Genomic DNA, 14,574 nt, shown 5'->3' with positions numbered 1-14,574 from the left:
TTTATTCTTAATAGTACATAAAGTCATGGTGAATCTAGTATTCAGTGGCATCGTAGGGTGAATTTCAGTGATAAAGAAGTTTGTGATGTTTAAGAATGAGTCGTATTATAGAAATGAATAGGGAAAGAATCTGCTCTGGATCTAAGAGAGCTGTTATGAAAGTGGGTTGCCTCTCTCTTGAGAGTTCTGGATAGTTAGAGGTCCAGTTGATAACTGGGCTCAAATGAGTAGGAGACATGAACTCGTTCTCCCTGAATCTGAATTGGACCTGACAAACTTAATACAAATTTACTCTGATCAGTGGCATGTGAATAAATATTTAAAAACTAGTGATTCAGTAAAAAAGGCCCTGATTTGCCAATATCTGTGGCCTGAAACACTCCCACCATGGCCAATCTTTAGTTACCAATATGATGTCCCTGAATGCAGAGTTGGGAATATGTGTACACAGGCAGCTCCCACAAGGTGGTGCAGTCAGGCTCCAGCACACCTCTACCTCGGATAATCACAAGCTAAACAGTGTCTTGCAAGGTAAGTGCCATGAACCAGGACATACCTGGGGAGGAAAACGGGCTGCTTATGCTACCTGGCTTTGAGAGGTAATGGCTCAAGATAGCCTGTCTTGGCATATCAAATAACATGTACGCTTAGTCAAAAATAGTAAGAACTCAAGAAATTTCTAAGTAGAATAAGTCTGTCAATGCAGATATTAATACTGTCTGTTGTGTAATGGGTCATTGAAGGGATTAAATCTGATAATGTATGTGAAGATTTAGATTAGTGACTGACATATAATAAACAGATGCTACTATAATTACTATTCTTGAAATCCTAGTGATTTGGATTTTTGTGAACTAATGATGACAGTCCTTAAGAATTCTTACCGATGAGGGTTTATGCAGGAGGCAAGTGTGAAGATACGTTATCCTTCAAGAGAGGCATCCTGAGCTCTTGCATACTGTCAGTAGTGGCTGTGGCAGATCATTTTTCATTAATAGAAAACATATCAGTAATTTAAAAATGAAGTACTGTGTTATTTTATGTAAAGAAATCTTCTCATCTCTTCCCTACAATTGATAAGCTTTTCATCATGCTCCCATGGGTGCTACCCAGGTGCAGTGCTATCTTTATTCTTGCAAGCTGACCTGACTGGCAGCCAGAACATCAAGTACTAACTTTACAAAAAATGCCTTTTATGGATAACTCTGCTGAATTTTGACTATTTCACCTGCTCAGTCAGATTTATTACAAGTTGCAAATGTAGTATATGTGCATTTCCTAATGTTTGTGGCTGGAATTTTGTTTATGATATTCCTTTCATGGGTATTTATTTCTTTGTGGATATTCTTTTATGCATACTGTTCTTTTTTCCCATTTCATTAAAATTTTAAAACATCAGTTTTGTCATTATATTTTTGAGCATAATACAGAATGCCTTAGAGACTAGAATTTCTGATTTGATTTCCCAGGCCTTACTTACTACACCACAGAATTTTAAGTATCAGTATTTGTGACTAGATATTTCTCTGGTAAGTGCCATAATATGGTTTGAATTTATTTTATGTACAGTATAGCTTTAAATGGTCAAATACTAGAATTTGTTGCAACGTTTATTATCTTAATTTTTCATTGAAAACTAATACCATAGAAGCACACACTCTGTTATAGAAATTACTATATAGTTGAAGCCCTCATCTCTACATATATTCCTGCTAGCGAAGCAATCTACGTAACAGTTGTTTTTTTGAGGTGAGACAGATGGCTCATTATAATTTTGCGAGTAAATTGTCTAGTTTGTGGAGCAGTCACTGTATTAGAGTCTTTTTTTTTTTTTTTTTAATATACTTAGGGTTAAATGCCTGCATCTCTTTGTTTTGTAGTTACCTGTAATAGTTACCTTTCAACTCCTGCTTCCATCTGACTGCCCTGGATCCAATCACTCTTACCAGGAGTTCCCACTTCAACTTCCAAATCACTCACAAAATCAATACATTTATGACTGAGGATCATGAAAAGGGGGGGAATCATATGGTGCAGGAGTTGATTTGTTCGTTTGTTCATCCATCCATTCATTCGACAGATATTTGCTGGACCTCTTCGGTTTGGCAGGCACTGTTGTAAGGGTTGGTAAACTAGTCAGACTACCTCTCTGTCTGCTCTCATGAAGTTGGGGCAACAACTTCTACTGGAAGGCAGGAGAGTATATAGTAAACAAGCATACAAATCAATTTTAGAAATCGGTAATTACATGAGTAAAAAGGGACAATATGGTGACAAAATGTTGGTGGGTAGAAGATAACAGTAGTTAGGAAAGGGCTTTGACTTCTACTTCTATTGCTGAAAGTCTGAAATATCCTCAGAGTGCTTTTTTTTTTTTTTTCTTTTAATGATAAGCAAGAGTCAAGGCTTAAGTTCTATTCCTCTCTGTTCCTACAGACTGGTAATGTTATTTCTAATAGTGTGCTAAGGAGAGTAGTTCACTTTAGCCAAGAATTAACCTGAATAGTGTGGTGACTTTCGTTCTCTTCCTGGCTGTGTATATACAGACTTTAATGGCTATGTAGGTAACAACAAAACCACACATTGTTTTCTGGGGAGAAAATTTCTATCTGAACAAATCCTTTGTGGTCCAGTTTTTAATTCATCATGGAAAGAAGGTTTCTACTCTTCATAGAATATTTATTAAATTTCTTGATTTCTATGTATAGAAATGCTTAGGTTCTTTCCAAAACCCTTCCCTAGGTCTCTTACAGCTACCTGTCACTTATGCTTTGAAACTATTGAGGTGCGTGAGTAGGTCAGTTGGTTAAGTGTCCGACTCTTGATTTCAGCTCAGGTCATGACCTCAGGGTTGTGAGACTGAGCCCCTTGTCAGGCTCCACGCTGGGCATGGAACCTGCTTTAGATTCTCTCTCCCTCTCCCTCTGTCCTCCCCCCTTACTCCCCCCCCCAAAAGAAACAAAGAAAAGAAAATATTATAGAAAAGTGTCAAATCAGCATAATAACTGTTCCAGTTACTTTGCCTTTCTGACCTGTATCCAAGACAAAATTTGTGGGTGGGAAACATTTTATTTAGATCTTATGTGTTGTCTTTACAGTTGGTAGAAAGATGATAATACCAAATGAGAAAGTAATGAGATCCAGCTAGGTCTCTGGTCATCCCCTTTTCATACCTACAAGTTTAGATTATATGACTAGATAGAACAGCTTTTTGGGCTGGACGCGTGTTTACTTCTCCACCTCCATGATGTCAGGCTGCCTCTGAGCAGATTTTAGGAGGGTAACTGAGTAATGGCAGAACTTCTTGCTTTGATACATTTACTTAAGAGACTACAAATAAGATGTAGATATTTTAGATAATTTGTTCATCATTCATCATCCTGACCGGCTTTTTAAATCCCTTTTGAGGCCATTTTTTTCTCTTCAGTTTGACTTTTGTGTCGTTGAATCTGTTCTACTTTAGGACAGTTTAAATTAATTAAATGCAAAGAAAAATAACTCAAATTTAATAAAATACCCAGTTTGGCAAAATGTTTTAATTTTTTCATTATTTTTAAGATTTTTTTTAAGTTTTTAATTTTAATTCCAGTATAGTTAACATACAGTATTATATATAGTGATGCAACGATTCTGTACATTATTCAGTGCTCATCATAAGTGTAATCTTTAATCCCCATCACCTGTTTCACCCATCTGCCCACCCATCTCCCCTCTGGTAACCATCCATTTGTTCTCTATAGAGAAGAGTCTGTTTCTTGGTTTGTCTCTTCTCTTTTTTTTCCTTTTGCTCGTTTGTTTCTTAAATTCCACATGGGTCAAATCGTGTGGTATTTATATTTCTCTGAGTGACTTATTTCACTTAGCATTATACTCTCTACCTCTATCCATGTTGTTGCAAATGGCAGGATTTCATTCTTTTTTATGGCTGAATAACACTCCACTGTGTGTATATACCACATCTTCTTTAACCATTCATTTATCAATGGACACTTGGGCTGCTTCCATAATTTGGCTGTTGTAATCCTGCAGTAAACATAGGGCTGCATATATCCCTTTGAATTAGTGTTTTGTGTTTTGGGAGTAAATACCCAGTAGTGTGATTAATGGATCATAGGGTAGGTTTTTTGTTGTTTTTTTTTTTTTAACTTTTTGGGGAACCTCCCTTACTGTCTTCTCCAGTGGCAGCAATAGTTTGCATTCCCACCAACAGTTCACAAGGGTTCATTTTTCTCCATATCCCTGCCAACACTTGTTGTTTCTTTCATTATTGCCTTTAATATAGTTGATGGTATTTCAAACTCAGAGCAACTGATAAGAATCAGAAATTATTTTGGTTAAAGGAATATTCTTTTTTTTTTTTTTAAAGATTTTATTTATTTATTTGACAGAGAGAGACAGCCAGCAAGAGAGGGAACACAAGCAGGGGGAGTGGGAGAGGAAGAGGCAGGCTTCTAGCGGAGAAGCCTGATGTGGGGCTCGATCCCAGAACGCCGGGATCACGCCCTGAGCCGAAGGCAGACGCTTAACGACTGCGCCACCCAGGCGCCCCATGGTTAAAGGAATATTCTAATTAGCTAAGTAATAGCTTTTTAATAACTTCTATAGCTTTTTTGTTTTAATCTTTGTTTTTGATTATAGCTTGCTCTGTGCCCAACATGGGGCTTGAACTCACAACCTTGAGATCAAGAGTCACATGCTCTACCGACTAAGCCAGCCAGGCATCCCTGATTATAGTTTAAAGGAACACTTTTCAGCCTTCGTCCCAGGAAGCTCTAGAGTTCTGCAGAAAGGCTTTAGAGACTGTTCCAGGGGTAGTCAGGAAGTTAGACCCTACTTTCAGAGTGGCTCTACCTTCGTTATTTTATATATTACAATTCTGGGAACACTTTGTTTAAAGAGTTGGGGGGGGCACCTGGGTGACTCATTCGGTTAAGCGTCTGACTCTTGATTTGGCTCAGGTCATGGGCTCCATGCTCTGCAGGGAATCTGCTGGAGAGTCTCTCCCCCTCTCTCTCTCTCTCTCTCTCTCTCTCTCCCTCCCTCCCTCCCTTCCTCCCTCCCCACCCCCTCTCAAGTGAATAAATAAATCCATAAAAAAAAAGTGTGAAATGGTAGTACTTCTACCACAAAAAAATAAAGCATATGAAAAGCACTTTTAAAAGAAAATTCTAGAAAGACATATAAATAGTAACATTCAGAGCATAAACTATGGTATTTAAGCATGATTAGTAGTATTGTCATCTACTTAGACTGAGTTGCAAAATAGAAGTAAATAAATTCAGAGATTTTGGAGGTGTGAATGGGGCCTAATTCTTATAATACCAACCTTAAAAGTTTTAACCATTATATTGTTTTTCTTTCATGTCGGATTGTGACTTAAAATCAGAAATCAGATTATGACAAATTAGAATGAATGACTCAGGCATTAACTTCTTTGGCAGGTATTGCATTAACTGACTTGCTAAATTAATCAACATTTTCTTCTCTAAAACCCACTGACTGATACCAACATTAACTGGAAAATTAGAAATTGGTGGTCTGCTACAATATCTGGTACTTTTGCTTCTTCCATTCAGCTATATCTTTAGCTAAAGCTAGTTGTGTTTGTTCTAAAATCTATTTATATTATTAAGTAATTTTTTGATTATTGCATAAATTAATAAAATATGAGAATGGAAAGGGTTTTTGTTCCTAAGAAAGTTAATTTTAATGTTTTGGAAACACCCTCATAAAGGAGAGTTGTTTGTTTGTTTGTTTGTTTGTTTTAAAGAAACTACTATTGAATTAGTTTGGGTAAGAAACCATAAAGATAGGGAAGGGGAATCATAAAAATCTGGCAGGAATTGCTTTCAAAATGTCTGTCTTTTCCTGTTTTACTTTAAAGTGACTGATTCTGGCAATCCCAGACATTGTAATAAGGGTATTGCTTATATAAAGAAATCAGTGCAGAGCTCCAGTGAGTGGACCTCTTCTCAGCGAGAAGGCCTGGACCTCTATGAGAATATTTGCATTAATTGCTAAACTAATGTTTCATAGTATATGTGTATGCTTTTTTAATGAGTTCTCACTTTAACCTACTTTTCCATAATCCATTCTGTAAGTTAGAGGGCTTCTACTGTGACTTAAAAATATAAAGCACTTTCCTGTCATGTGAACCTGCCTGCCCTTTTCTTTAGACATTTTTTCTTCTGTTATTAACATAGCACACAATTTCACAAAATTCGTCCTAGTGTAAATTAAGATTGTTCCCTTTCCATATTTCCATCTGATAAACATAATAGCTAGTGTTTTGAAAACCTACACTGGGACTCTATATGTATTGTGTGTTGGCGACTCTGGAAAACAGTATGGAGGTTCCTCAGGAAGTTGAAAATAGAGCTACCCTATGACCCAGCAATTGCACTAGGTATTTACCCCGAAGATACAAATGTGGTGATCCGAAGGGGCACCTGCACCCCAATGTTCATAGGAGCAATGTCCATAATAGCCAAACTGTGGAGGGATCCCAGATGTCCATCAGCAGATGAATGGATAAAGAAGATATGGTACACACACACACACACAACGCACACACACACGGGAACATTACTCAGCCATCAGAAAGGGTGAAATCTTACCATTTACATCGACATGGATGGAACTGGAGGGTATTATGCTGAGCAAAATAGGTCAATCAGAGAAAGACAGTTATTATATGGTTTCACTCATATGTGGAATATAAGAAATAGTGTAGAGGATCATAGGGGAAGCGAGTAAAAACTGAATGGGAAGAAATTAGAGAGGTAGACAAGCCATGAGAGACTGAACTATAGGAAATAAACTGAGGGTTGCTGGAGGGGAGGTGACTGGAGGTTGGGGTAAGTGGGTGACAGGCATTAAGGAGGGCATGTGATGTGATGAGCACTGGGTGTTACATGCAACTGATGAATTACTGAACTCTACACCTGAAACTTACGATGTGCTATATGTTGGCTAATTGAATTTAAGTTAAAAAAAAAAGTAGGGGATATTTTCTCCATTTTCCAAATGAAGAAAGTGAGTCTCCAAGCATAATGTGCTACAGTGAGACAACTGGTGATTAATAAGGCAGGGATTCAAACCTTAGGCTGTGTGTATCCAACGCAGCCCATAAGTGTTCTTTTCACTCTACTATGCTGCTCTCTAGATCCCACAGCATATAGTTACTAAGTATCTAGGACCTCCTAAAATGGTCTCACATATGAGCCAGTTTTTATACCAGGGACCCTGAGGACAGTTTGGTGGGAAGGCTCTATGGAGGTCTGTTAAAGAATGGTAGGTAGCCTATTAATAACATCCTTGGTTGTGGTGTCCATGATCTAATATGTTTGGATAACGTTACCACTGATAAGCTAATGACCAGTGGGTCCAGGCTTTGCTTCAGAATGGATATGTAACATAATTAAGGTGAGACTTGTAGTCACAGGAGCTGGTTAACGTCTGACAATGATTCATAGCTTAGAGTCACCTGCCTGGGAATGCTTTATTTCAAAAAAGTTTATTCTGCAAATTGTAGAAAGTTGACTCTTTACATGTAATACTCAATTTTTAGTTTATTCTGCAAATTGTAGAAAGTTGACTCTTTACATGTAATACTCAATTTTTAATTCTTTGATTCTTTTTTATAAACTAAGTCATCTACTTTCTTTGAACCTTGTCAGACCTAAAGTAGTTTAACCTGTTTTTTTGGTCTTTGTTTTTGATGATCCGAGGTCATAATTATAAACATTAATTTCTGTGTTGTACCTAACTCAAATATATAGAATTATTGCTCTTTAGCTGCACAGCCCTCCAATTCTGTTAAGACTCTTTCACTTTTAGATGTCATTATTCTTTCTCTGCTGTTGTACCTGTGTCTCCATTTTTTAGCTTTTTTGAACTTCTTAATTTTCTTCTAATATTCTGATGCCCAGGAAATTGGTCACCAAATTTATTGTGCTTAAAATAAGAGCAACTAGTATTTGAGTAATGACCTCTCAGCCTCTTCTATAAGTGTGTGTACTTTAATACATGGACTTCAACATGTATTTTGACAGCTTCTAAAACTTCTCTGTTTAGTTCTCATTGGGTTCTGTGGAGACTTGATGTCACCAGATAACTAACTTCCTGATAAGTGAAGTGTAACTAGGTTGGGGTCTTGCCTGTGTTGACTGTCTGTTCACCTTTGATAGGGATTGTCACATCTCAGAACAGTGTTTGTTGAACTAGTCAATGTGCTGAGTGTCTTCGACATGAGTATTTATTGTGGTTGAGACTTTAACACCTCCAGTAGGAGCATTAGTGAAAATAAGTTGGGTTTATTGGACCTCAAATACTCATTGAGATGCTATCAATTCTTACAGTAAATTTGTAAGTAAATGGGTAAATTCCTTAAGAACATTATTAAACCCAAAGTATTGTTTTATAGCATTGATTAGTTTGATTGGCTTGGAATGTACCTGTAGTACATTTTATCGGTTTCGAGAATTAAGCTATTGATTTTATTATTTTTATTATTTTTTAATTAAGTTTTTATTTTGATTCCAGTATAGTTAACATACAGTGATATATTAGTTTCAGGTGTACAATATAGTGATTCAGCAATTCCATACATCACAAAGTGCTCATCACAAGTGCCCTCCTTAATTCCATCACCTATTTCACCCATCCTCCCAGCCACCTCCCCTCTGGTAGCCATCACTTTGATCTCTGTTGTTAAGACTCTGTTTCTTGGTTTCTTTCTCTCTCTCTCTTTTTCTTTGCTCATTTGTTACTTAAATTCCACATATGAATGAAATCATATGGTTTTTGTCTCTGACTGACTTATTTTGCTTATCATAATGCCCTTTTGCTCCATCCATGTTGTTGCAAATGGCAAGATTTCATTCTTTTTTATGGCTGAATAATATTCCATATATATCACATCTTCTTTATCCATTCATTTTATTTTTAAATAAACTTAGTCATGGTGCAGTTTTTCACTGAGTTAGCAAACATTTAACAAGCAGCTATCATGTGTCACTTCTGTGTTTTATTCTGTTGATGCTCAGATTACAGACAGTGCCTGCTTTCAGGTACTTGATGATTCAGTCAGGGGGATAGAGAAGCAAATTGATGTATATTACACTGTGTAAGTTCTATTTACTGTATCCTATAGGAATGAAGAAGAGGGGATCAGTGATTCTGTTAAGTTGTCAGAGAAGGTTTCCCAGAGGAACTAGCAGTTGCATTGGGTTGTAAAGGACATAGGGTAGGAGAGACAAAGTACAAAAAATGGCTGCACTTGGAAAAGTTTTAAGTGAGAGAGAAGCTGGCTCTTCTGGGAACTCAAGTGACTTAGTTGGTTTAAGTTGAGAAGTGATGAGAGAGTGGGGAGATGGGCAGGAGCCAGATCTTCAGGGGATTTTTATATACCATTTTAAAAAATTGGGGCTTTATTCTGAAAGTGATAAGGAGCCTTTGACTGGGTTTGTGTTTCAATGAGATCATTCTGGCAGTGGTGTGGAGCATATAGTGGAAGAGTGCAATGAATTAGGCCAATAAAGAAGCTTCTGGAAAGAAGTGATGAGAACATTAATTAAGTCTGAGGGTCAGGAGAGGAGGCTTCATTAGCAATTTAGGAGATAGAAGAAACAGGTCTTGATGACTAAGTATGGAGAGTGAGGGAGAAGTTTTGAATGGTGTTTGATTTAAGACATAAACAACTAGGTAGATGGTAAGTCTGGTTGTATTAGGGAGGTGGAGAAAGGAAATGGATAATATTGATATTTTTGCCTGCTTGAAAAATTAAAATTAAAATGCCCAGATTTAGGTCAGTTTTGATTCTCTCATTCCCACTCATAGTCATACTACTTGTGATTAGTATCAGTTGAGGAACATTTATCTTTTTACTGAAATATAAAATTCTTGTCGTTAAGCCATGCTTACATTTTTGGTTAAAGAACCAAATTCTCTAAATCTTACTTCATTGTTATATTTTAATTTTGATTTTTCAAGAATTGTATTTATTTCTGTAAAATCCTAAAGTCCAGTTTTACAAATGAAGTCTATTCATTTATTAATGTGTTAATGAACGTCACGTCTTTTAAAGCATTATTTCTACACTGGCATCTCTATCAAAACACACATGATTGACAGTTCTGAAAATCGAAGAGTTTCAAAACAAGCATGATTGGCAGTTCTAAGGTAACTAGCACATGCACTGCATATTATTTGTACTTTTGTTTGACACTAAGGTGGAAAAAACGAGCTAATTTCCCAGTCTTTGTTTCTATTTCAGGTTGTATGATCTATAGGGTCAAATAAAGAGTGGGATGGGTATTGAATGTTTCAAAGACTGAAGTTTGCAAGGTGTGTTGGTGGGGGAAAAGAGAAAATAAGAATTTGAATAAAGTGGTTCTCTTTATTCCAGAGGACATGGTACACAATTAAAAAGTATGAATGTTTTGAAATACATTTGTGATTGAAGATCATTCTATCATATTTTCTTAACAGAGCTCTGATTATTTTTTTAGGATGAAAGAGCATCTGTTATATTTAACTTTTTAGTAAGAAGCCTTAAGAATATGTGTAAATTATAAAATATGATCCCAGAAGTGTTCTAAGTTCATGAAACACATGTAGTCAGGCTTTTGAATAGCATTAGACTTAAAAACAACAACAACAAAACCAAGCTCACAGATGAAGAGAACAGATTGGTGTTTGCCAGAGGCAGGTGGTAGGGGGCGGGCAAAATGGGTGATGGGGAGTCAAAAGGTACAAATTAAAAGGTCTCATCACAAGAAAAAAAATTTCTTGCAAAACTATGTATGGTGACGACATTAACTAGACTTACTATGGTGATCATTTCACAATATATACAGATACCAAATTATTATGTTATACACCTGAAATTAATATATTATATATGTCAGTTATACCTCAGTAAAAAAAAAAAAGTTTTTAATGAATAGCATTAGAGGTTCTTCTCCCCCCCCCCAGATATATGGCATAGCAGTGTTCTATTGGATTGATTTGTTTTACTAGATTCTATTTTGATTGATGTACAAAATTGATTTGCTTCGTATAACATATTCACATAAGTATCACTGTATTAGCCCAGAGACTATAAATTTATATGTCTAATAAGTTTGCCATATATGCCTTCCCAGGACTGTAAAGGTTAAAAGTGAATCTGGAAACTACTATGGTGGCTGCTTGTTAAGGAGTGCAAGCAATTAAGTGTTCCCACAAAAGCTTTGAAGTTAATATCTTAATAGGATGAAGAGGAGAAAAAGTCAAGGCTGCACTCCCTACAATTGGTTCAGGCTGTAGTTCTATTGACTTAAGAATAGACTTTAGAAAAATTAAAAGCTATCTTAAATAGAAAGTGTGAGTTCTACTTTAGTTTGTAGAATTTTGTATTTATTTAGATTGCCACTTTATAACATCTAGAAACTCAGGGACCCACGATTTCAGCGTGTATTCTGTAATTTGTGGTTAATAATAAGAACAATAATAGCTAACATTTGTTGAGCACTCTGTGCTAGCACATCACTGAGTTTCGTATGTACTATTTTCTTTAATCTTTTTATTACTCTATGGTGGGTACTATTAGAATCTTCATTTAAAAAACACTGAAGAAACAAAGGCTACAGAGATTTTAAGTCATTTCCCCAAGGGTAGCAGCTAGTAAGTAAGCAGACCTGAGACAATGTAGCTCCATATTTATGTTAACCACTACTTTATACTGATCAAATACACTTCCCGGGTGTGTGTGTGTGCGTGTGCGTGTGTGTGTGTGTGTGTGTGTGATTTGTTAATTTTTTCAGCAAATATTTATCAAGTTTCTTAATTACGTGTGCTGAATGCAGTTTGAATGAACTGTATGATGGCTTTAGGAGGAAGGGTGCGTAGAGCACAGTAACACAGAGGAATACAGGAATGATGTAGGCAAGCACAGAAATCAGGGGAGAAGCTGAAGAAATGAAAGTTGAAATGGTTTCATAAAAAAAGGACCCCCTCAAAGAGAGGAAACTTTAGCTAGATTCTGAAGGATAGGGGGAGGGGTGTTAGGAGATGGATATTAAGAGGATATTGGTTGGGGAAAAGCATGAGTAGTGGCAGGGAATTGAGAATGAGCTTGACAAGATCATGTTAGTTATCTCTACCTGTGTAACATGTTACTCCAAAACTTAGTGTCTTGAAACAATAAAAGTTTATTCTCTCACACAATTGCTGTGGGTCAGGAATCTAGTAGTGTTTTAACTAAACAGTTAGGCTCAGAGTTTCTCATGAAGTTCAGACAAGATACTGGCTAGGGCTGCAGTCATCTGAAGGCTTGACTGAGGCTGGAGGATATGATTGCAAGGTATCTCCCTCATGTGCCTGCCAAGTTAGTGCTGGCTGTGGGCAGGGGGTCTCAGTTTCTCATCACATGGACCTCTCCATTGGACTGCTTGAGTGTCTTCACAACATAGTAGTTAGCTTCCCCCAGAGTGAATAGTTTAAGAAAGTTTGAGTGGTTGTGATACCTCTTACAACCTAGTCATGCATTGTCACTTCTGCCTTATTCTGTTCATTAGAATCAAGTCACTAAACCTAGCCCACAGTCAAGGGGAAGGGAATTAGTCTCTATCTTTTAGAGGGAATCGCGAACAAAATGTGTACCTATTTTAAAACCACTGCAGTGGTCAGTAGCCCGTGGCTTGGTGAAGTTTTAGGGGGGTAATGAAATACTTGCTTTGCTAGACAGGTAAGAATCCTTATAGAAAACTCTGAATTTCAGGCTAAGACTTAGGACAATGGAAAGACAGCAGAGAGGCATTTGGGAAGTGGTATTTTTGTGTGATGACACCCACAGTGAGGTGTGAGTTGGAATGGACGCAGCAAGGATGGTTCTGACACTCTCATAGTAGTCCATGCAGGGGCTGGACCCCAGTGAGGAGAGATGCGGAAGGAGAGCTAGGAGGAACTGTTCACAGAAATGACTGGTGCTTGAGGTTTCCAGCCTGAGGGACTAGAAAACTAGAGGTCCCAGCAGTAGGAAGTGGGGCAGAGTTGCAGTTCACAGGGCACAACATGGAGCTCCGTTTTAGGCATGTTGTGGTTTTTCTGTAGGCATTTGGCCATGTGGGATTGGATTGATGAAAAATTAGGCTGTAGAGTAACAATAGACCTGGAATTAGCGAGTTCATATTGGACTGTAAGTTTCTGTATCTCCTCTTTTATCAGCAAAAACAAAACAAAACCAAAAAACAAAGGCAACAGTATCAGTGCAACTTTGCGTTTGTGCCACATTAAGGGAGAGGGACTGATGTGAAGAAACCTTGCAGTGGTCAGGTTCAGGCGTCCTTTTAGATCTGAAACAGCTTTATTTCTGAAAGTGGAATACGAATATAGCAGTAACAGATGAGATCCCAGAGAAGTAGCGAAACCTTGCCAGGTGTATTCAGTAGAGGTTCGTATTCAACTTTGGCCAGAGTTCGCAAAATTCTTTTACTCACTTTTAGTAGATTTCTTATTACTTCACTTTCTTCAGTCTTGGGCCTCTTGTTCCTCTCCTCCACCTCCTTAGCAGATAACCTTATCTCCTTCTTTATTGAAATCAGGTTCATACCTTAGTTTCATTCATATGAAATTCCTATTTTTTTTTAAGTAAAAAGTTGAATATCTGATACAACTTATAATATCCCCGGATTTCCTATTTTTTACCTTAAGCCATCTTTTCTAGAGAATTTTATAAAATTTGAAACAGTTTTACCTTGTTTCCCCTGCAAACCATTGTTCTATTCTTCCCTGTCATCCAAATTGCCCATTTTCCAGATTCCCATTCATACCTCGGGTCAGCTCACCTGGCTTGCCCTCACCATCCTACTAAACGAAAACACCCTGTTAAATTTGGCAGTGACCTGGGCATGTGCCCAACAGTTTGCTCGAACTCTCTCATAGTCAACACCAATGGCTCTTCCCTTTTCTGAAACCGTCATATACCTTCATATTCTTGGTGATCCTTCTACTTCTCTGTTCTTTTTATACATTCCTCTAAAAGTGATTTATAAAATTTTAGGGAAGAAAGATGGTAAGGCGGAGATACAGTAGTTTTGGGCATGTGCAGGGAAGTTGAGCAGGGCAAATATCAGGAAGAACGTAGGAGTGGAGGGCAAGAGGCCATGGTCCTAATTCTATATCATCATTGAAAAACACTTTATGTGCCTATAAATGACCTTTATAAATGTCTCCATTTATATGTATCCCTTTTTCTTTTATTTTAATTGTGAGTAAATTAGGAATTCAGGTTCAACATAGTCCTGTACTTGAAAATATGATGCTTTGTTTTTAGCTTGTTTTAATTCTTAAGGAAAGATTTTTCCATAAATACACTACAGTTAAATTTCTTTTAAAGTTTTAATTCAGAACCTTAATTTTGGACCTAAAATAGAATACTTTGTGTTCTTTTTTAAAATGCAAATTAGTATTAAATAGGTATAATTAAATCCTTAATTAGTACTGATTGAGCACATTATAATGTTCATGTGGATTGTATGCTACTGACTGTGTCATTTTTGAATTTATTAAGCAACGACTCTTTCCTGGATG

The 14,574-nt window shown here is 37.0% G+C and overlaps 1 protein-coding gene and 1 non-coding gene across 5 annotated transcripts in view; one reads left to right on the top strand and one right to left on the bottom strand.

Annotated features, from left to right (window-relative positions):
* Positions 1–14,574, top strand: part of MRPS28 (mitochondrial ribosomal protein S28) — a 210,416-nt gene that overhangs the window by 24,188 nt on the left and 171,654 nt on the right. The window lies entirely within an intron of this gene.
* TRNAK-CUU (transfer RNA lysine (anticodon CUU)) lies at positions 4,648–4,720 on the bottom strand. The gene has a single exon. It is a non-coding gene; the product is annotated as a tRNA-Lys (tRNA).

This window comes from Ursus arctos, unplaced genomic scaffold (assembly GCF_023065955.2).
Source record: "Ursus arctos isolate Adak ecotype North America unplaced genomic scaffold, UrsArc2.0 scaffold_6, whole genome shotgun sequence".
In the NCBI taxonomy this organism is placed as follows: domain Eukaryota; kingdom Metazoa; phylum Chordata; class Mammalia; order Carnivora; family Ursidae; genus Ursus; species Ursus arctos.
The sequence above is the reverse complement of the archived record's forward strand: the minus strand, read 5'-3'. Positions and strand labels throughout refer to the sequence as shown.